Raw genomic sequence first — 23888 nt, 5'->3', positions numbered from 1 at the left:
TCATCGAATAAATGCTTTCCATAGGCCAGGCATCATTCCAGGGAATTAATAAATGTATTATGAATTCAGGTATACATATATGATGTATAGGTATGGTTTTCATTTTAGAAAGAATACTGAGGTTCAGAGGGGTTAAGTTAATTATACTTATTGACTATACCTAAGGAGTGGTATATTAAATTCACTTTTGAAGAAGTGGAGCTCGTGTTTGAACCAGCCTTAGGGTGTTTCAGAGATTTCCTGTTCAGTAGCTACTTAGTGATTCTTACAGCTTCCCTAGCTAGGTCTGGCATTTAGAAGGAGCCTAACTATTGGCACCTTTGTCTCATTCTTTTCAGCTTCTTTCTCCTTCCTAGCTCCATCATTAACCTTCTTAATATATTTATGTGCTTCTCTCTGGCATTACATATATATAGATATATGTACACACACATACACATACATATATATATGTACACACATATGTATACTATATATAATGTATGTGATATGAATATATACATAATATATAATATAAATATAATATGTATATATATAATATGTATACATATTATATAATGTATATATATACATAATATTATATATGTATAGATACATATATGTGTGTAGAAAAAAATATATATATAATGCCAGAGAGAAGCACATGAAATACTGGTATTTGAATAACTAATGCCAAACATGTCACTCTGTTTATGTGTCTATTCCACAGTAGTTCTGTGTCGCCATAGTGTGCCTTATGGTCTACTAACCCACCAAGAGGAGCCAGGTAAGCCTGATTTGTGATTCTCACCCGCCGTTGTATCTTTGGCACCTAGCACAACGCCTGGCCTGCAGGAAGCATTCTACTAGTTAATCTCAAACTCTGATCTGTCTGCAGTGCCACTGAAGAGCAGCTCTGTGATCTTGTCCATTTGTGAGTATGTGGCTGGCGTGTCTGTTATCTTAAACTATGAAAATAAAGAGAAAGTTCCTTTAGAGGTCTTCTTTGTATTTCCCATGGATGAAGACTCAGCTGTCTATGACTTTGAAGCCATGATAGATGGGAAAAAAATGGCAGAATAAGGACAAGATGAAGGTACTAGGGATGAGTACCTTGTCTCCTTTTTTCTCCCCCTTTAGGATCTCTAGAAAATGCAACTTTACAAAAATAGGCTGATGTTGAAAGCTTTTTCTCCACTCCCGTCTAGCCACTATTTTTCTAAAAGTATTTGGAGAGAAAAATCAAAAATCAATCAGACATTCAAAGTATAGCTGTGAACTTGGGAAGAACAATCACAGTCCCTCCTTACCAGTCATTGTTTTCTGTGTCACTTGTTTTTTCATCAACCATGTCACCTTTGATATCACCTTTCTTTCCCTCTTCTCCCTAGGCCCACACCAACTACGAGAACGCCATCAGCCAGGGGCAACAAGCCTTCCTGTTGGAGGAGTATAAATGCTCCAGGGACATCTACTGTAATGTGGGGAACCTCCACCCTGGCTCAAAGGCAGCACTCACCCTGAAGTATGTACAGGAGCTGCCCCTGGAAGTAGATGAGGCTTTGTATTATGTGCTTCCAGCCGTCCTGAATTTTTGGTATCAGCTCTCTGGTGAGTATCTGCTCTTTTTTGAGTACTGGTGGTGGGGGACACAGTTGGGGAAATCTACTCAAGGTATTCGGGGTGCTAAAAAGTATGGGAAGAGAAAATACAACTCAGGCAACATTTTGTAGGATGGCCCAAGGATGGTTGACTGCTATCATCCCTTTGGAGGACTAGCCCTAAACACTGATGGTTGCCACCATCAGTTCCCAGCATAGCAACTGTCCCTTGAGTCCCATTGAATACCTTGGAGATGATAAGATGGCTGCTCTGGTAATCAATAACAGAACCCTTTTATTGCCAGCACCCCTCTTCTTGGATCCTGATCTTGTTCTTCACTCAGTCTTCCATAAATGTTCCATACTTTTACCTATTAACCTAGAGGGAGTCACACTCTGCTCCTTTTTTATCCCCATGCAATCACCAGAGCCTCCTCTCCATTCTCACCTCTGCCCCTGATTATTATGCCCACTCGTGGAAGAAGCTTCAGCCCTCAGCTCTGACCTCAGCCCCAAGCAGTCAGCAGCAATAGTGCTAACATGTCTTCTTTGCCTGTTTCTAACTCAGATTTCCTTGGCTGATAGACACAGATTTGATCACAATGTGGAATTCTTGATTTACTACAGTGAGGTGCATACCCCCAATGTGGAGATGGGAAAACCTACAAAAGACACTGGTATTTTCTTTCTCTCTTTGTACTTATCTCCTAAGGGGTAGCTCCTGTCTTGCAGTTACCCTTAAATTACTGTCACTTTTCTTTCTTTATATCCAGTAGTGGTTGAGAAACGGAAATAGCTTACACTATGGCATGCAAAAATGGTTCAGGTCAAGAAATATCATGTTACTATATGTATTACATGCAAATTTAAGTGGATTAGTAGATAACTGGACAAAAGATATGAACAAATAATTCATAAGATGAAACACAGCTAATTTACAAACATATGTGACAAATCAGTCTCTGTGAGAGCAAATAAAAATAAAATAAAAATAATGATGTGACATTTTCACTTTTCAAATGATCAGTTTTCTAAATCTGATAATGCCTCATGAATTTGGCACTCTCATAGATTGCTCGAAGCAAAATAATTTAGTATCAAACTTTTGAGAAGAAATTGTGGTCATATGTGTCAAATGTTCATTTTGGTAATTCCAATTTTGACAATCTTATCTAAGGAAATAAATCTAAATATAGTTAAAATTATGCACTGATGTCCTCTGCCATTTTAGCAATATCAAAGATTAATAAGCAATCAAAATGTCTTAACAGTAGCTAAATTATCTATGCTAGGTATTCTTGATTAGTTATCATATAGCTACTGAATGATGTACATTGACAGATTAAAATAATATGGAAAAAAGGTCTTCCAAAGAATGTTAAGTAAAAGAAAAGTAGATTATAAAGACAGATTATTATAAGAAAATAACCTATACATTAAGAAAAAAACATTTAAAACCACAGGAAATATACAAGTAGTAATTGTGATTAGATTAAGACTAACTTTACTATTTTATCTTTTAGTTTACTAAATAACTTTTTTTGATTGATTTTTCACATCGGCATGTAATCTCACTTGGAGTTCTTTTTTTTTTTTTTTTTTTGTCTTTTTTATAACTAATTATATAGTTCTATTGCTCTAAGTATTTTCACCTCTGTGTAACCATCACAACCATTCATCTCTAGAGCTTTTTTATCTTACTCTTGCTTCTTAATTTTTAAGACCAAGTTTAGTTTCTTAGTAAGTTTAATTTTTTAGATCTCTTTAATTTCTCTTATTTTCTAAATTTTCCTTAATATGTGTGAACTTTCCCTTGTAATTATAACTGGTGTAATCCATGTCAGTCTGTTTCTCTCTTGGAGCCTTCCTGGGCTGCTGTGTCCCTTGATTACAGGGACTGTGACACATAACTGAAGAGAAACTGTCACTTCTGAAGCATATGCCACATTGGTGGAATGGAAGCATCCTTGTGAATATCCTGGATTAGGCTCTTATTTCACCATATCCTGGATTAGGCTCTTATTTCTCTAACTGCAACTACTATAAAGAGAGTTCCCTGTAGCTGGTCTTCAGTAGGCCATCTTTCTCTTTCATTGTTAATGTTTGGCCAGGATAGCATCATACTCAAGGTCACGAATTGGAACTTTTTAGTTTGCCCCTACTTGTTCAACCATTTTTTTCCCCTCAGGGCAAACTGCCCATGCTAAATCTATGAGAGAGAGTCTCCCAACTTCAGCCAGGTTTGCTCTAGCCCCTCTTCCATGAAGCTCTGTGCTCTGTCTTTGTACCTTAGTTACCTGGTTCCATCCTTCCCTTTTGGTGAGTTTCCCCTTGGATGCCCATGAAATACTCCCACAACAGTGACCTGGTTTTTCATCAGGATTATTTTAATCCACCAGAGGAAGTTTTAAAATGTTGGCTTTTAAAAGGTAAGGATTGAGGTCTTAGTCCCTTTCCTTCCAAGACATTCTGCTGGCCCCTGTGCAGATTTCCTCATCTGTTCCCCAGGACCAGCTCTGCAGGCCATCGTGGACAGCGGGGAAAGCCTTTATGAGTCTCGTGAATACGCCCCAGCAGGTCCGCTCACATCTTGCTTTCCAGATCATATATTTGGTGAAGGTGACTTGCTGTTCTCATTTATACAAAGAAGTAAATGACAACTGGCAGCTTGGGTCACTAAAACCATTTAGAGTTCTGCCAGATGAAATATACCACTACATGCTGAAAAAATACAAAATGGGTTTTTTTAAAACTTAGAATGCTAGAACTTTAGGTGGTGAACACATAATGCAATATGTATATGATGTATTATTGAAGTATATACTTGAAACATATATAATTTTATCAGCCAATGTCACTCCAAAAATTTAATAAAAAATAAAATAAAACTTAGACTGTACTTACTGTTTAAGAACATGATTTGAAAATATATATATTCCTAATTTAATATAAATAATTATATAAAAACAACGTATAAATTTACAAAATTATTAAGAACTTAATTTGAGTTGAGCCCTAAGTTGAGTTTCTTAAGTGTATTATGTCACTATCCTTACAATAATCTTGAAAAGGATATTAATTACCTTGATTTTTTAGATGAGGTACCTGAAGCTAGTGAGCAGAAGAGCCAGGGCTCAAAATGGTTCATTTAAAAATGAGGGAGCAGAAACTTGTGGAGGTGAAAATAATTGGAGCCAAGCCAAAAGAATTACAGTAAATAACACATTTGTAGTGCTTACTGTATGTCTGGCATTGTTCTAAGCAGTTTAGGTGTGTCAGCTCATTTCATGCTCATGGTGACCTTTCTGACCTATCAGTACAGTGACAGTCCCACTACTCCCAGCTGTCTCTCAGGATGGAAAGGAGTCTACCCATTAAGAAAAGCTGCTCCTCTACCATCTATCCAGAGATCTGGGTTATATAAAAGTTGTTTTTGGATATATTATTTCTTAAGCCTCACCCATTTTATTTGAAAGCAGTTTCATTGTTGGGGCATCCCATGGGTGAGAGAGTAAGCTGAGCCAGGTTCTGTAGTCCCACTGAATCTCAGGGCTACTGAGAATTTAAACCTGTAATCCTGGAATCACTATAAAAATAGGATATTAGAATTAGATTCTATGTCTTCTTATAGTCTCTGAACTGTGGATCTAGAGTTAATATGAACCAGCCATTCTCATTACATCTCTATCTTAATACTCACATTTCAATTCCTACATCAGTTTTCATTGTTCCTCATAACAAAATCACAGCTATGCCTTTGACAACTTGGTGGCATAGGACGGACGGCTCTCATTGTCTCCTGAAAGCTGCTGTTTGGGTGATGCTATTAGAGTTTCAACACACATCCCAGTGCTTCTCTTTCTTTGTTCTAGAGAGTATTGGTGGGTGCTTCATAATAAAAGCGGATGACTTTCCTTAGTGTGTATGACACACTTTCAGCTCTTGTAAATTGTCAACATGAGAATTGTCCATATTGAGCATCATTTTTTAAAAAGCTGTAATTAAAGATTTAAACAAGGACCCATGTGATAAATTTCTTACTGATTTGATTTGAAGAGAATGTTTGCAAATAGATTAGCTTGATTCTTCTGACAATTGGTGGAACATTTTAACTTAATGTATAGCTGCTAGAAAACTAACATCCAATTTTAGTATTTTAATTATTGCTCATATACCTGATAACCTCTACTCTTTTTCTTATCTGCTCTGCTACTGTATCTTTTATATGTTTAGAACTCACCTCAAACCCTTTGCCAGCAGATACGATATAAAGATCAAACAGGGTTTTAGATTCGGGTTTTTTCAACGTCCTATGAACTAAGGACAATTGATTCTTGGTGTCTTTAGTATGCTTTCTGGAGTTTTCTTACATCATGCAGTGCCCTTATCCTTTCCGAGTAGATTGTTTGATGGGAGATCCATTTTGAATGGTGAGTTTCTACCTGAACATCCCAAAAGCTCAGCCACTGATTACCTGTGGATAATTTGTCTTCCTTATGAACTATGCAAGGCCCCAGGAGTAAACAGGATAAATCTCAACTGCGCATAGAGGTGGCCAAGGTAAAACTAGTTCTTTTCTTTTTTTCTGTCACATCTTTGAGTAGGGATGAATCTCAGGGTTTAAAGTAGGTCCATCTGGAAATTTGGGTCTGTTTCTATCTGAGCCAAAGCTGACGTGAGCACTCTGAGGCCTGCAGTGGAATATGAGGGCCTGGAAGCATGAAAAGGGTAAAGGCCCGCACCCTCAGGAGTCAGATTGGCAGGGTCTGTGTGTCTGAGGGGACCCTCTCACCATCTCCTCATACTCTCTTCCCCCAGGAAACACTGATTTTGCTGCTGAAGAGTTTGCCTATAGGCTTTTATTTCAACGTATATGGATTTGGATCTCGCTATGAGCCATTCTTTCAGTAAGTTTCTAGAACAGCCATACAGAGTCCAAAAAGATACTCTAAAAAAAGGACTAGATGGTTAAAGAGGTTACTGTAGCATTGACTTTGGCAATGGGAATTTCATGCGAGAATGTTTACAGTGGACCCAGTACTGGGCAGTGTCGAGTAGCTGTGTCACTTGGGTGTGTTCATTTTTCTCAGTCGTAGTGTGAAGTACACTCAACGTACCATGGACAAGGCGCAGAGGAGAGTTAAGCTTATGCGGGCTGACCTAAGGGGCATGGAAATCTTGACACCACTCAGGAACATTTGCCATCCCGGGCCGTCCATCCCGGGCCTTCCATCCCGGGCCACCCTCTACAGATAAAAACTGAAACTGAGATAACAGAAAGGAACAGAGAAAATGAAATCTCTGTTCAAGAATCCATAGTCCTGAGCTTCACTGTAGGGTTGATGAAATACGAGTTGTCTATCACGTAGTAAAGAGGAAAGATAAGAGGTGTTTGATAGAATTCTCCTTAGCAGCATGCTGTGGCGCATGGATGACGGAGGTTCTCTTTTGGAGCGCCATTTAGTAGGGGGAGATGATGAAAATTCCCAGAGTTCTGAACAAACCTTGTGAGAATATGGTGCAAGTGATTGAGGACCATTCAGGATTTCGTGCCTGTCTGAAGAGGCTTCAGAGTCTCTGGAATGAAATAGTTGGGTTTTCAAGGGGAAATTCTGGTATTTTAAAAATGAACTTCATAAAGACTTGATAAATATCTTCTTTCTTCAGCTGTTTGTCTTCTTATATGGAGAAGTTACTGACACATTTAGTGTAATTAAAGAAGTTCAGATCAACTGTCTGAGGCACAGGTACAACGAAAATGTGATTTCTGGGTGACTGGCCCAAGCAGTACCATATGCGATCTAATGCCACATGCGCAATTCCAGTGTTGACATTCCTTTCAGAGGACAGAATGATTCAAGACACTTAGTTTATCCCCTAATAATTTTTTCTACATCATTTTCCCCTCTCTACTAAAAGATAAGAGTGATTTTTCTAAATAATATCAATAACATAATAAGGGATATCATTGCTCCTTATTCTCTCTAAAACATAATGGAAACAAATATTGAATAGTAAGACTTTCTTTAGTGTAAACATTTTTGTTGGAGTAAAACATATAGAAAGCTCCACAAATCATAAGCATATAGCTGAATGAATTATCAGAGTGATCATACATTGTAATCACCACACATGTCAAGAACTAGAATATTACCAGTAGCTCTCCATCTCTATCCTTTTCTATCATGTCCCAAATTTAATTACTACCCATTTTTTCCTCTCCAAAGGAAATAGCTTCTGAGTTACAACACCATGGATTATATTTGCTTGTTTTTAAATAAAAATAAATGTTATACAGTATGTTTTAATTTCTGTGTATCTCGCTTCTTTCCCTCAGCAGTATGTTGAGATTCATGCATATTTTGCATGGAACCATAGTTAGTTTTCATTGGTATATAGTATTCCTTTCCTTAGGATGATTAACAATAATTTATTGATTGATTCTACTGCTGATGGACTTTGGTTTAGCTGTTAAAAATAATGCTTTTATGAACATCCTTGCATTCTTGAACATGTACTTTTGCACACTCGTGTACCACATATATATGTATGAATACCTGTTTATTCTCACATATGTACACACAAATTTCTTTGAGTTGATGTTGTGGAATTTATGGGAATGCCAGTTTTCCAAGTTATTGTACTAATTTATTCATACCAGCATCGTATGAAGGTTCCAACTGTCCCATTCCCTATCTAAAATTTGAAATTCTTTTCTGAAATTTTAACTAGTTTTGTGGGTGTGTAGTGTTATCTCATTAAGGTTTTAATTTGTATTTTCTCAGTGACTAATGTAGTTATGCACCTTTTTATATTTATTGAGCACTTGGATGTCCTCTTTTGTGATATACATTAAAGTCTCTTCTATTTTTTTTCTATTTGTTTTTTTTTAACTGATCTATAGTTCATTTCATGATCTAGATATAAGCATTTTGTTAATTTGTCCTAGAAATGTATTTTTTTAATTCTGTAGTTTTTCTTTTCACTCTCAAAATGGTATTTTTTGATTAATAGTTCTTAATTTTAATATAGTTTAATTTTTTAGTCTTTTTCTTTACAGTTAGTGTTTTTTGTGTGTCCTGTTAAAAAGTTTTTCCCTACCCAACATCATAAAGCTATTTTACTTTGTTATTTTCTAGAAGTTGTATTATTTTGTCTTTTACAGTTAGATCTATAGTTCACCTGGAATTCATTTTTGTGCATTGTGTAAGGTAGGGGTTTGTGTGTGTGTATGGATAGGAAATCGACCCTGTAACATTTATTGAAAAGCTTTTCCTTTCCTCACTGATGAGCAGTGTCATTTTTGTCACAAATAAGCATTTACACATGTGGATTGTTTCTGGTTCCTCTCTTTCATCCCATTGGTCTATGTATCTAGGCATGTGCCAATACTACACTGCATAAATTAATGAGCTTTCTGATAAATATTACTTTCCAATAGAGTAAGTCCTCAACTTTGTTCTTTTTCAAGATTGTCTTATCTATTCCTGACACTTTGTGTTTGTATTTTAGAATTAGCTTGTCGATTTTTACCAATAAAGGAAAATTATTGAGATAGTGATTAGAATTGCATTGCTTTTATTGATCAGTTTTGGGAGAATTTAGTATTTACTCTATTGAGTATTTCAGTCTATTTGAATGGTATTTCCTTCCATTTATTTAGGTTTATCTTGATTTTTCTAAATGTATATTTCCAAAATTTTATTTCAAAAATTTAAACCTATAGAGAACTTGTAAGACTAGAGTAATAGACACACATACCTTTCATCCAGGTCCACCAGTTATTAACATTTTACCACACTTGCTTCACCTGTTATTTTTTGTCTGAAATATTTGAGAGTCAGCCACAGATATCATAACTGTTCATATGCAAATAATTATTCACTCGTCTTCTAAGAACAGAACATCCCGATAAAACCACAATATTTATTTAATGTTGAGAATAACACTATTATCTAAATACAGGCCATATTTGCCAATTTTTCTAATAATATTGTTTGTATATTTTTGTTTGGGTTTGTTCCAGGAGCAAATCCAAGAACAAGTATTTTATTTCATTATTATGTGTCTTTAGTCTTTTTTTCTCTGGGATAATTTCTCAGCATTGCATTATTTTTCATCACACTGACATTTTGAAGAGTACTAGCTAGTCATTTTCATGGAATCTCAACTTATGTTTAACTGTTGAAATTCATGTTTAGATTAATGTTAAACATTAGGAAAAAATATTAAAAGTAACTGGGCCTGGTGATAAGTTTGACCACTTAGTTAAAGGTGGTGTCTGACAGATAACATTGAAATTTTGTAAACATCCTGTTCTCAATAAACATTTGCTCAATAGCTTTAGCATTCACTGGTGATCACCCAAGTGCTATTGCTATCAGTGTTTACAAAATAGTGATTTTTAAATTCTGTCAACTTTTGTATATAAATTAGTTGTCATCATCCTGTAAAGAAGAATTTTGCACTCCACCCTCCCTCCTCCATTCCTCCCACCTTTTTGTTGTCTCAATAAGTACTTTTAAATTCTTTCACTACTTTTCAATTTTTTTTTAGATTCATTACTCTCATTCCTTTTTTTAAATTAAAAATTATTGGAGTGACATTGATCAACTAAATCCAATAAGTTTTAAGAGTACAATTAAATAATATGTCATTCATATATTGCATTGTGTGTTCACCACCCATAGTTATATTTTCTTCTGTCACCAATTATTTGACTCCTTTTACTCCTATCTACCTCTCCCTCCCCTCTGGTGACCACTAATCCACTGTCTATGTTCGTGAGTCTCTTTGTCATGTTTGTTTGTTGCTTTTAGATTTATATCCCCATTATGGGTGACATAATGTGGTTTTAAGCTTTTATGACTTATTTCACTTAGCATGATTATCACAAGATAATCATGTTGTCACAAATGGCAGTATTTCATCTTTTTTTTTTATAGCTGAGGAATATTCCATAGTAAAGTTCTAGATGTAGCCAGTGGGAGCCCCTTTTAACATGCTCTTATGTCTTTTTCACATGTCTCTTTAGTTTATGAATGTTTCTTTTCTTTCTTAAAAAAATGTTTCAGACTCACCTGTACTTTCCTGTACATGTAACCAGCTATTTTTATAAGAACCCTTGTTTCTTTTAGTGAAAATGAGTAGAAGAAGTCAGTATTTGAGTGTTAGGTATAATTTTGCTACTGGCCTGTTATTTAGGCATGTTCAGCAGACAGAACAGGCAAATGATTAAGAAAAACACAATTTTTACTGATACCCATACTTCCAAGGTAACAACATAAGAACCTTTCTCTTTTTTCTCGTCTCTATTTATGTCTTTTTTCCTCCATGGTAAGAAACCCGGTTTCCCACACAATTAGTAAATTTATTCCTTTTCTTAATCAAACAATACAGATAAAATTTCTCTGCAATGTTTTATAATTCCCTGTGTAGAGGTCTCAAGAATTTTTTATTAGATTTTTTATTAGGTGTTTGGTGCTATTTTAAATAATATTTTTAAATATTTTATTTACTGGATATTTATTTCTATATGGAAATTGATTATGATAGCTTTATAAATTTACATCGACCTTGTATTCAGTGACCTTGCCTGATGTAGATATTAATTCTAATAGTTATATTAGTGAATTCTTTTAGATTTTCTGTGGATAATCATGTCTGAAAATAATGCTAGTTTTTCCTTTCCAAACCTTGTATTTTTATTTTTCACTCATTCTGTATTGCCCCAGAAAGGACCTACAGTACAGAAAGGCTCACAGCTAATATCCTTATCTTATTTTAGACTTCAGAGGGAACATGTTTAACATTATATCAATAGTGTGATTGTTTACTATAGATCTTTTTGTAGATATCCTGTGTCAGACTAAGGAATTTTCCTTGTAGTTCTGTTTTCAGAGTTCTTTTTTCTTAAAAAAAGAATGAGGTCTTTTGAGCCACATCTCTCTTGCTCAGGCCTGCTTCCATGTCTGGAAGTAGACTTTCCCTTCTAATAAAACTTTTCTTTTCTACTGTAAAAAAATATGAATGGTTGTTAAATTTTATCAAATGCATTTTATATATCTGTTGAGATGAGTGTGTGATTTTATCCTTCATTCTTTTAATGTATGAATTATAATAACTATTGTTAAATGTTAGACCAACCTTGCATTTCTGAAAAACTCAAATTAGCTGTGATCTCTTAACCTGCAATCATTTATTCATATATTTTTTGATTCAGTTGGCTCATAATTGTTTAGAATTTTTAAATCTATTTTCACGGAAAATATTGACATGTTTTTTTTCTTAAAACATTTATGTTGAGTTTTGATATCAGTTTTATACTAACATCATAAAATAAACTGAAAAGAGTTGCCTTTTTTTCTATCATCTGAAAGATTTTTCTTTTAGAATAAAATGTGTTTGCTCTCAGTTGCCAGGAGACTTTTCTGTGGGTTTTGAAATCTCTTTAATTCAAATAGAACTATTTATATTTTTCTATATTCTCTATTATTATTGAAGTTTGTATATTTTATCTACATTTTCAAATTTTTTTGGCATGACATTGTCTCTGATGTTGCCATATGATGTTATTACATTTTGTAAAATTGATCATAGTATTCCCTCTTCATTCCTGATGTTGATTATTTGTGCCTTCTCTATTTTTTTCCCTTACCCTAAATGTTTGTCAATTTAAATAATCCTTTCAAAACACCAGCACTGGAGTTTATGGATCCTTTCTATTGTATAATTGTTTTCTGTATTAATAATGTTTGCTCCTATCTTTATTATTTTCTTTCCTTTAAATTTTTTGGGTTTATTGGCTGTTTTTATTTTAACATCTAGAAATGGAGGCTCAGGTAGTTGATTTTTAGACTTTTTCTTTTCCAATATATATTTAGAACTACAAATTTAAGTATATCTAGAGCTGAATTCTAAATTCATATGTCATTTTCCAATTTTCCATTGGCATCCACTTGAGAATATTTTCTAATTATCATTACGAATTTTTTAAAGCCTGCGTTATTCAGAGTTAGAGTGTATAGTTTCCCAATATTTGGGTGTTTTCTATTTCTTTGTTAGTTGTCAGATATTTTATGTGAAAAGTTATGGAAATTATTTGAGCCTCTAGATGATATCTTGCCTCTGAAAGGTTTTACTCTTTGCTTCAGACGAGTTGTTAGACTAGAAGCAGATGTTAGTCCAGTTAGAATCTAATGAGCTTCAGTCATTTGATAGCTGGTTTATTTCAGGTTCACCTTACTTCTAGGGTGTAGATCTATCTACAGGCCTGTATTAAAAAACCTGAGTGTCTACCAGGGCACCTTCTCTTTGGAAAGTTCAAATCTGAAACTGCTCGGTTTTTTAACCTTTCAGTCATCCATTTTGTTCTTTGGCACTTGCTTCAAGGGGTGAGGGGATAGCAGATGCCAGGCTCTACGCTCTTGAGCCTCCTTCTCCCAGCTCTTGGCCCAGAAATTATTATTATCATGGTAGCCTTTTGATGATTTCAAAGATTTTTAAAAATGTTCTCTTTTCTGATTTTCTACTTGCTTGGAACAAATTAGTCTATAATTGCTGGGGGCAGAACTCTTCTAGGGTATTTATACTTTAAGGCAGAAGTCATATATTTAAGTTCTAGTTTTCCTGCTTTGTCAATTCTTTGGAAAAATCAATGAAACTCCATAAGCCTCAGTATCCTCACTTGAAAATGGAGATTGTAATAGTATTTACCTTATAGATTTACCATGAAATTTGAAAGAGTATGCCTAAAGAAAGCATTAGGAACTGTGCTTGACACACAAAAAAGTGCTATATAAAATTTTTGCCATTATTGCAATTCTTTCTTCTTCTTCTTCTTCTTCTTCTTCTTCTTCTTCTTCTTCTTCTTCTTCTTCTTCTTCTTCTTCTTCTTCTTCTTCTTCTTCTTCTTCTTCTTCTCCTCCTCCTCCTCCTCCTCCTCCTCCTCCTCCTCCTCCTCCTCCTCTTCCTCCTCCTCCTCCAATGAAGCACTTAAGACATATAGTTAGCCATCAAAAAACATTGTTTAGCTTTAGTTTTATATACAAAAAAACCTTAAACATATACATCAAAGTCCTTTATAAGTCATAAAGAACATAGGCTGCAGTTTAAAAATTATGTTGGAAATTTAAAGGTGATAATATCAAGATGCTAATAGGTTGTGGTCTCTGGCAAGCATGGTCATAGTTAGGGCACCATAATTACAAGTCTGGTTCTTAGCCTTACAAGTTTAGAGCATTAATCCTGATGCTGATGTCACTAGGTTTGGGCGACACACAAACCCAATTTCAAAAGAGACTGGTACATAAGCCAAAATAACAGTATTAATTTACAGTGAGAACTATCCTTGTCATGCCTTCTAAAATGCTTGTGTGAGTAACATCAACACATTCTCTGTTTACAGACAGCTTTATTTGGGAAGCCAGATTGTGATTAAAAAAGCTATTTTGTGCACCTTGACTAGAACAGGGAGAGAACTGTCCAGTTAGAAGAGCCGAAGACCCACTTTTCCACCTTAAGACTGGCCTCACCAGGGCAGATGTGGTTCCAGAACAATGTTCATCTAACACTGATGATAGTGTCTATTTTTTCCTCATTCTCCTGCTTTCTGATTAATTTATTTTTTTTGGATTGGTTATTAAAATAATTGATGAGGTTGTATTTCTGTTATTTTGCTTAATTTTTTCCTACTTCTGTAATCAGTATAATAGATAATAGTTTGCCAGGGGAATCATGTAGTCAGACAGAACAGTGCTCAAATGCCATCTCTACCATTTAGTAGTATGTGATCTTGGACAGAGCTCTAAGATTCTTTGTGCCCACATTCCTTATCTGCACAATGAAGCATAAGCCTGCTCCTAAAGAGTCTTATGATGATTAAATTGCATCATTACTTTAAGGCATTTGGCTTCTGAAATACAGAATATGCTCAATAAATGGTAGCTAATATGTATTGATTTTATAATTTTACTCTTTTAGTCTATGTTTCTGACTTCTGTTTTACAATTGCAGATGCTTCTCATTTGTTATTGGAAAAGGAGCCTCCATCAGTCTAATAAAAGAGGTGGCCCAGGTATCGAGGGCATGTCAGAATATATGACAGGCAAGGAGAGGATGTAGTCCAAGGTGAGGGATGGGCCCTGTGTCCAGAAGTGGTGATCTAGAGCAAGTGTGAAGCAAGAGGCACACTGCTGCAAGGGCAGAAGCAACAACTTGCCTCCAGGATTCATTTTTTTTATATCCCCAAGGTCTTGGGCTGTATACCTAATGGGGCTCCTTTTGGCTTTATGTAAAAGGGGTCCTCTATAGTTTCTGGAGAAATGGCATCTAGCTCTAGTAATTGAAAACCCAGAGACAAAATGCTGGAAGAGGTTAGGGCTTTGCATTTACAACCAGAAAAAGAGAAACCTTAAGAATTCTGGCTGTCATAATTGACATTCTAGGTGTGTGCTTTTGGGCCTCTTTTGGTACTATATCCTATCTTCCATGCATATGACATAGAGAAAACAAGAAAGAACAATTGTAATATGTCTGATAGATTGGAATAGATGGCAAATTGATATTCCATTTGATTAGTATGTATAAGGGAAGATATCTTCCACCTCTGGTTATACTTCTAAGTTCCTCTTTTCCTGGTTGGTACCATTTCTTATCTGATCGCTACTTCTCCAGGGTCTCCTTTCCCAGACATTTCCTTCATTCACATTTACATTATTAAATCTCTCTGCTTTAGCTTCCTCATATGTGTAAAGCAAAAGTAACAATCCCATCTCCTAGTATAGTGTTACCAAATAGATGTAACATATATTGTGTTGCATAGTACCTGATGCATAATATTCAGTTAGTAGTAGTTATTGTCACCATTATTATTTTTGGTGCTTATTCTGTTCTTTTTCTTCCACTAGGCTCTTAGGGCTCTGAAACGGTCTCTGTGGCCTGTAGTAGAGGACATTTCTCGAGCTAGGATTTGCCTTCTGGTCTATCTGCTAAAATGCTTTCCCCGGAACAGACTCCTCTTTAGGAGTCAGAGGTTAATCATCTATGCCCAGCTGAATAGGATGATTCCAATGAGTTTCCATTCTTATTTGTTTCTTTAGTCAGAGTAGCTATTGCCCTAAACTCTGCTCTGGACAATTTCATTAAAGTTGGTAGGATCTCATCAAGTGATCACACTTGCCAGAACAAGCCAACCTACCCACTTCTCCATCATGCCAGGTCTCTGGGCTCCTGAACTACCTGGTGCCTAGTCAGAAATGTTCATGTTTTGGGATGGGGGCTGCCCCAATTCTGACATTTCTCTTGGTGATCTCACCCTTCCATCATTTCTATTCTTCTCTAATTTGTAGCCAGCAGAGGCAACAGGAGAAGTTTGCCTCAAGTACACACTCCAGATCAAGAGTTTTGAGAATAAAGTGACATTTTCTCTATAGCCTGCTTGATGTCAAGTAAGCATTTAGTTTTCCTTTGCTATTTCCTTCCTTTCTTCTTCCCTTCCTTCTTTCCTTTCTTCCTTCTTCCTTCCTTCCATTACTCTGTCTGTCTTGAGCATCCTTGGGTTTGGCTTCCTGCTCTTAATTTTGTACTCAAATATTTCTCTAAAATTGCTTCTCCTTTTTGAGCCACCAAGGTTTTATCTTTCCTCTTATCTGACTTATTCCTCCTTCTGCCATCCCTAACTTTTGAGGGCCCTAAGAAACTGGCACGTGAGTGCTTTTCTCTAAGTCACAGAATTTTTTTTTTTTAGTCTCATCATTTATTGCCTTGCTGCCGAGTCCTTTCTCCAGACCAAGTCTTCAGGGAGACTCCAGCGAAAGATAAAAAAGACATGTTGAAAGTCAGGACTGATTTTGAGTTATAAGCTCCCAAACAGCTTTCAGTGCTGTCAACGAGGATCTCAACCCGCTAGTTCAGAGCCCCCTGGTTGATAGGGACATCCCAAGGCCAATACCAATGAGTGCTACTGTTATAATACCACGATACCATGGAGGTGGTGAGTTTTACCTCATTCGAACTCATAAAATTAGGAGCCTTGGATGTTTGAACATATCATTTAAAGGAAACATTTATGAAAGTTCTTTTTTTCCTTTGTCCCTCCACATCTAGGATTTCTGGCTGGTGTCAAACTTTTCTGTCCTAGAAACTAGAATATATCCCATTGCAAAGAGATTTAACAGTAATAACAGGGGGAAGGGATGCGATGCAAGGAAAATTAAAACAGAAAATTAAAACATAAACACTGCCTAAATTTGAAACTGATTTATTTTATTGATAATTTGATGGTTAATGATTATACCAGTGGCTGGTGAACAACCCGGTGGTGTTAGTACATGGGTGCTGATTGCTGGGACTGTCTTAGGCATTAGCCAAACAAGCCTGATTTTAAATATAAGCAGTTTGAGGATTAGGATCAGGTGGAGAAATTCCCTGGACAGGTTTCTGTGGCTGGAGGGGAATGTATGTTTGTTCTAGAGGCAGGCTTCAAGGTGGGCCTAGATGTTTGGTTGGGCAACTGGGTAGATGATGATACCATTTATTTAATAGAGTAAATAAAAGAATGAAGGCAAATTTAGAGTATAAAATGTTAAATTATTTTTGATCATTTTGAACTTGAGATTCCTTTGGAATATCCACATGAAGACATCCAGGAGAAAGGGAGATAGATGGGTCTGAGGTTCAGAAGAGAGGTCAGGGATGAAGATATACATTTGGCAATAACTGAAGTCATGAGAATGGATGAAATTATACAGAGGGTGGGTATAAAATGAAGTGAAAAAGGCTATGACAACTATGACTAAAGGTTTCATTTGTATGTAATATATTTAATTACTAAATGAAGACAATAGTCCCTCTAAATCAATGTTGCCATTCTTTAAAAAATAAAAATAAAGGACAATGAGATTAAAACATTGAAGAATATCCAGTATCTCAAGATGGATTCCTCAAACCATAATAAAATGAATGAAATAGGAAAAACAGATACAAGTGCATATTCAAAAGAAAAGGACTATGACATAACAAAGGGAAATATCAAAGTATCAAATATTGCAGAGAAGTCAAAGTAAAACTGAATAGGGTCTATTGGGTTAATATAAAAAAAATAGTACCTGCTAATCTAATCAAGAACAATTCCATTGGCTTAGATTAGGAAAGAATCTATATTATACATTGTTAAAGAGCAAATGAGAGGTGGGAAATGAAGGGTAGCTTGTATAGACACTTCGTATAAATGTTGAAAAGGGGAAAGGATAGAGTGCTATCTATAGAAGAAATTGTAGAGTTAAGGTGGTTTTCTGCGTGTTATATCTATTTAAATTTTCAGAATGAGAGAGGTTTAAGGGTGTTGTAATACTAATAGGAAAGTACCCGTAGAGAGGGTTGACAATGTTGGGATGGGGGAACTAAGGTTAGCTAATTGAGAAGGGAGTTTGAGAGAGTGAGAGATCTAAAACTGCAGTGGTGGGGTTGGGCTTTAATAGGACAAATATTAGGACATTCTTCCCCTATTGCCAGGAAGTGAAGAAAAGGTGACAGAATTAGATTTTAGTTCACAGGCTGAGAGGCATCTTTTTGAAGTTTCTGTATGATAGTTTTTCTATAGTTTTAGTGAAAGAGATTAGCTAAAGAGTTAGCAAGATTAGCTAGCATATATGAGACTAGACTGGTTGAACAGAGAATTTGAAGGAAGGGTTTGAAATAACTCTGGAAAATTGGAGAGTGAAACACTCAGGGAGAAATAGAGCATTTGTCAAGGAGTGTTGAGGGTCCAGTTTAATTTGATACCTTGACTTTTTTAATGGCACTAAACTGCTAAAGGGAATCAGTTTACGTGATTCATTTCAGCAGTGCTCAGCAGCTTTGGTGTAAGAATGAAGACAGTGGAGTTTTGTCTTAATTTCAAGGTTGGGGTTTTACCGGATAGGCGTGATGAAAAAGGAAATTAGGGACTTGGAATCAAAGATATCAATAAAAGAGTAGTAAAGTGATGGACCAGAGACTTAGGCTAAATGGAAAGAGAGTAAAGATAGGAGGAAGTTTTTATATAGGAAAAAAACAGAGGAGACAAAGATTTAGAAGGCCAGATGAGGTCAAAGTCCAGGTAAAATAAGAATCTCTGAGTTAGAAAGCTGGAAAAAGTGGATACTGTATTTTTTAAGTAGATTTTTTCAATTTATTTGTTTTACAGGTAGAATAATTCTTCTTGATATCGACATCCAGGCTTAGAGGGAGTGGCTGAAGTAGAATGGAGGTTAGAGACATTTAATTTGAGGGAGACAAGGAGCTTTGGATTAGGGCATTGGATAGGTTATCTACTTGGGTACTTAATATCTCAAGATGATGGCAGGCCTTGCAATGAAGTGCAAGTTTTGTTTCATTTTGTTTTGTTTGTTTGTTTTTTAAATGAAGTACAAGTTTTGATCTAGTTTTTTGATACTTCCATGAATGATGGAAAGTGACAAAGAGATTGAAGATTGACAGCAGTTAGGATATGAGAAGATAATCCTGATGAGAGCAGAAGAGTAATAACAGGGAGCTAGCAATTAGGACTGAAGCGGTTGCCAAACCTATCTTTCAAATCTGTGTGCTTGGGGTGTGGTACCTTGAGAAACCACCATTTGAGAGTGGAGGAAAATAAGTTTTTTTGAAGGAAAAATTAGTTTTAAGTTAACATAGATAGTTGAAAAAAGCTTCCTATAATGAAACTAAAGATGTAAGAAAAGTCATTATCATGTATCAAGAAGACACAGTGGAAAGGGCTCAGGGTGAGGTTGTATGCAGGAGCTGGACACACAGGAGAAGAAAAATGCACACTAAAGATAGTGACTGAGGCTGACATGCAAAGGAGTGTGTGTGTCTCAAATTATCAGAGCCGTTTGCCTATGGCAGAGAGCAGAGGTGCCTCAGTGTCAATGTCTGTACTGATGTTTTTCAGCTCATACAAAGACCTCATCCTCCTACTGTCCTCTTGCAGCTTGGCCCATGAAGAACATGTACTATGCAGGCATATCATACCAGCAGAATGGTTACAATCCTCATAGGTCCACAATTAGCAAGAACCTGTACTCTCTAGATGAGCATCTTTCTAGGGACTTTTTCTCACCAATATTTGTCTGTCACATGTAGGACTAGACAAGCACCAAGCTTTTGGTGATGGAACAAAAAAGAAATGCATGTCTCTCAAAGAGACCTCTCCAGAGATGGAAAGGGCTCATTCTTCCACCAACAGGACGAACTTGGAAACTCATCATACAGGTGAGATGGGCCTCAGTTCTCTTCTTTGATCTATGGGGGCTGAAGAACTAATCTTCAATGCTCTGCCTTCTTGTAGCTTTTTCTACCTAGAGGTAATCTGTTTGAAAAGTGTCAGACAGAGGGTGAAATTTGTCCAGTTCCCATATTTGTCGGGGTTGGCCCAGCTCCAGTAGTGTACAGGTAGAATCCTGAAACCTACCTCAGTGGAGTCTGAGGTGAGCCCTGGTTAAACTAACCCCTTTGCCATCTCAGCTCACACAACTTGCCTGCAGGCTGGGGCCCTCCTCCTGCAGAATTCAGCTGCCACCCTATTTGGGCTCCTGCTGCATTGGTCATTCTTTTACAAGTTGGCTTTGAAGATAGACCTTCCTCATGCTGTCTGATGACTTTCTCTCTGTCACCAAAGGGTGTTCTTTGGTCATTGCCTTGGGTTCCAAGCAGTTGGTCTTCTCATGTACATGACAAATTGAGTCAAAGTACATTTACCACTAAGGGGTGCCTTTTCTACTAAAATAGGCTTAAAGGCAGCTCTTTCTATTCTCTTCAATTTTTGTAGCAAAAGTTTATAGTGTACAATTGTTTAAACATTTTCCTTGCCACTTACTATCTACTTATTCATTCTCCTTAGGCTGCTAATTAAAGAGAAGGCTTTGAGGTCAAAGGTGAATTTAGATCTCTGTACTCCCAATTATTGTGGGGTTTTAAGTAAATCAATTCACTTCTCAGAGCCTTAGTTCCCTTAGCTACACAGCTATTCACTTTCTAGAGTTGTCATGAGAACCTTCTTAATGTAATCCACAGAGTAGGTTCTCAGTTTGTTTTGGTTTGCAGCAGTGTCCCAATACCCAGTAACTTGGAAAATCCCCACTCTAGCTCTCTCTCTTATGGAACCTCTTACTAAAGTACAAAAATTACCCAGCAAAGTTTTGCTGCCACTTTTTGTAAATTCATTGTCAACTATTCATTGGGAGCAAATCATGGCTCTTCTTGGTACTTTAAATTCTTTCTCATGCATCAGGCATAATTGTCTCCAATTTATAGAGAAAGCCAAGATCTCCATTGGTTAAATAACAGGTACATTTTAAGTGTTAATAGAGCTGAGATTCAAACTCAGACTCTTGAGATACAGAGCCTTAGATTTTTTTCCCCATTGAGTACACTTTCTATGAAAATTATGTGGTCTTTAAGCTATTTTTATACCATTAGGATTAGACACAAGACTATTCTTTAAGATAGACTGCTGACTGCTTCCTTTATTTTATATCTGCTTTCTTTTGAAATTTTTTTATTATTTATTTATTTATTTATTTATTTATTTATTTATTTATTTATTTATTTTGTAGGTGAAGTAACCCTTGGCTGACCTCATGAATTGCAAGAACCTTGTCAGCTTACGATCCCTTGTTTTTTATTTTTTACTCCTGCAGCACCTGGTCTTTCTAGGTGGTCTCCCATCTAAGTACCGACCAGGCCTGACCCTGCTTAGCTTCTGAGATTAGACGGGATCAGGGTGGCATGGCCGTAGACTTTCTTTTGAAATTTTGATAATTAAAATTCAAGCTCTCTTTGTCCAAAAAATTTTAACATACTTAAAGTTTTAAGGGTCATTTAAACAGGACTGGATAAGACTTTAAACAGCACTATCATGTGAGTTCTTTAGTATCATATCTTTCTCTTATTGTTGAACTTTTACGTGCAGCTCCCCTGGTACCAATACAGCACTCCGGTGGCCTACACTGTCACAGATAAAATGCTTGTCTCCCGGGGGAAAGACCGAAATGGGGATCTTGGTAGGATCTGCTTAGCTCTGTACTCTAGCTGCAGCCTGTCTCTGGATTTGGGATACTTGGGGGCCAGGAGCTCCTTGCTTTCTCATTTTTTAAAATTTTCTCCCCCAAAGTCTTTGGAAATAATCACCTTGCACTGCTGACCTTCCTTCAAAAAGCAGATGGTTCCTGGAATCTGAACAAAAATTTGGCTATGATCCTAGCTATGAATTTGGAAGAGGTACGGACTGCACTCCCTACCAAGGCGAGATTCAGAGAAGAAAAAGGAGTATGTATATTTTTGAGAAGTTGGGGTCAGTAAAAAGAATTGAGGTGAATCATGATTCACCTGAAGAAAGAGACTATGAGAGGCTATAGAGTAAATTAATTTCTAATAAGTAGAGGTTGAAGGTTTTTATGGGTAGGATAGAGCAGAAGGAACAAGGAACTAATGGTCTGGCTAGTAGAAGTTGATGGTTTTGAGTTGATGGGTGACAAAAGGAAAACAAAAATCCTCTTGCACTTGGATTATATTCCCTGCCAATCATCTTAATTATAATGACTAATGTTTATTGAGCAATTACTCTGTGCTTGAGGTGTGAAATACATACTGATTTCAAATACTTTAATATAAAAAGAACGTAAAATATTTTATCAATAATTTTTATATTGATTTCATGTTAAAACGATACTTTGAATATATTAGGTTAAATAAAATATATTAGGTTAGTAAAATAATTGCACTTCTTTATTTTTACATTTTTACATGTGGCTAGTAGGACATTTAAAATTATATGTGTGTATAGCACTGTATTTCTGTTGAAAAAAATACTTTCTAGAACAGATCATTAATAAGATTTAATAAACAATTCATTAACTTAATAAACATAATTAATTATAAACAATTAAAAGAAAATCTAAAGATCATGAAATTCTAACTTGATTTTACTGACAATCAGATATGTCAGACTAACATTTCCTTCTTTGACATGGTAACTGTGCCAATAAATCAAGGAAATCAACAGCTCTGGTGTGTCTGAATTTTAGTAAGGAATTTGAATTTTTCTTAATGATGAGTGTATGGATGGAGTACAAACTAGCTGAAAACCCACAGCACTGAATGATGAATTTATCTAAACTCAAAACCGATTTCTGGACTCACCAGACTCTGAATTCTCTGGAAGTCCATCTTCTCAATGAATATGTAAATGAAGATGTAGACCAGTGCTTTCTTATTGTATATAACAAAACTGGGAGATAAAGCATTAGATAAGAAAATCAGAATCTCAAAAACCCTTGAACAATGACTTGAAATTTCTATGAAAAAAAAATAAGAATAAAAATATCATTTTTCATACAGTAGATAAAGGAGAGCCTTTTCAAAAAAAGGTGCTGGAAAAATTGGAAGGCTGCCTGCAAAATAATGAAACTAGACTGTTGTTTATGATCACACACCAAAATTAACTCAAAATGGATTAAAGACCTGAATATAAGGCCAGAAACGATAAAATGCATAGAAGAAAACATAGGAACTAAACTCAAGACCCTTGGACTTAAAAAGGATTTCATGAATTTGACCTCAAAGGCAAAGGAAGTAAAAGCAAAAATAAATGAATGGGACTACATCAAACTAAAAAGCTTCTGCTCAGCAAAATAAACCATCATCAGGGTAAAGAGACAACTATCCAAATGGGAAAATATATTTGCAAGCAATGCCTTTGATGATGGCCTAAAATTAAAAAATATGAAAAATTCATACAAATCAATAACAACAAAAAAAATACAATCCAATTAAAAAATGGTCAGAGGAACTGCACAGACACTTCTCCCAAGAAGACATACAAATGGCCAACAAACATATGAAAGGATGCTCAACATCGCTAGCTGTTAGAGAAATACAAATCAAAACCACAATAAGGTACCATCTCACACCTGTCAGAATGGCCATTATCAACAGGACAAGTAATAACAAGTGTTGGAGAGGGTGCGAAAAAGGAAACCTCATACACTGCTGGTGGGACTACAAATTGGTACAGCCAGTATGGAGAACAGTATGGAGTTTCCTCAGAAAACTAAGAATTGATCAACCTTATGATCTAGCAATCCCTCTACTGGGTATTTACCCCACAGACTTGAAAACACATATCCGAAAAGATATTTGCACAACGATATTCATAACAACATTATTCATGATGGCCGGGAAATGGAAGCAACCAAAATGTCCTACGATAGATGATTAGATAAAGAAGCTGTGGTACATATATACAATGGAATATTACACAGCCATAAA

The 23888-nt window shown here is 35.9% G+C and overlaps 1 protein-coding gene, 1 long non-coding RNA gene and 1 other non-coding gene across 5 annotated transcripts in view; 2 read left to right on the top strand and 1 right to left on the bottom strand.

Annotated features, from left to right (window-relative positions):
* The window catches only part of TTC36 (tetratricopeptide repeat domain 36), a 146436-nt gene that overhangs the window by 90162 nt on the left and 32386 nt on the right, over positions 1–23888 (bottom strand). The gene's annotated exons all lie outside the window — the stretch shown is intronic.
* Positions 672–21227, top strand: LOC107507862. 2 transcript variants are annotated; one of them, XR_004950831.1, is made up of 4 exons: positions 672–2257; positions 6399–6487; positions 19704–19832; positions 21176–21227. It is a non-coding gene; the product is annotated as an uncharacterized LOC107507862 (long non-coding RNA). The 2 variants fall into 2 exon arrangements; XR_004950830.1 differs by lacking the exon at positions 21176–21227 and having other exon boundaries at positions 19704–19855.
* LOC118603325 lies at positions 17362–17447 on the top strand. Its single transcript, XR_004951197.1, has one exon. It is a non-coding gene; the product is annotated as a small nucleolar RNA SNORD127 (small nucleolar RNA).

Source organism: Rousettus aegyptiacus, unplaced genomic scaffold (genome assembly GCF_014176215.1).
Source record: "Rousettus aegyptiacus isolate mRouAeg1 unplaced genomic scaffold, mRouAeg1.p scaffold_m13_p_5, whole genome shotgun sequence".
NCBI classification, from domain to species: Eukaryota; Metazoa; Chordata; class Mammalia; order Chiroptera; family Pteropodidae; genus Rousettus; species Rousettus aegyptiacus.
This window is presented reverse-complemented; position numbering and strand designations above follow the sequence as displayed.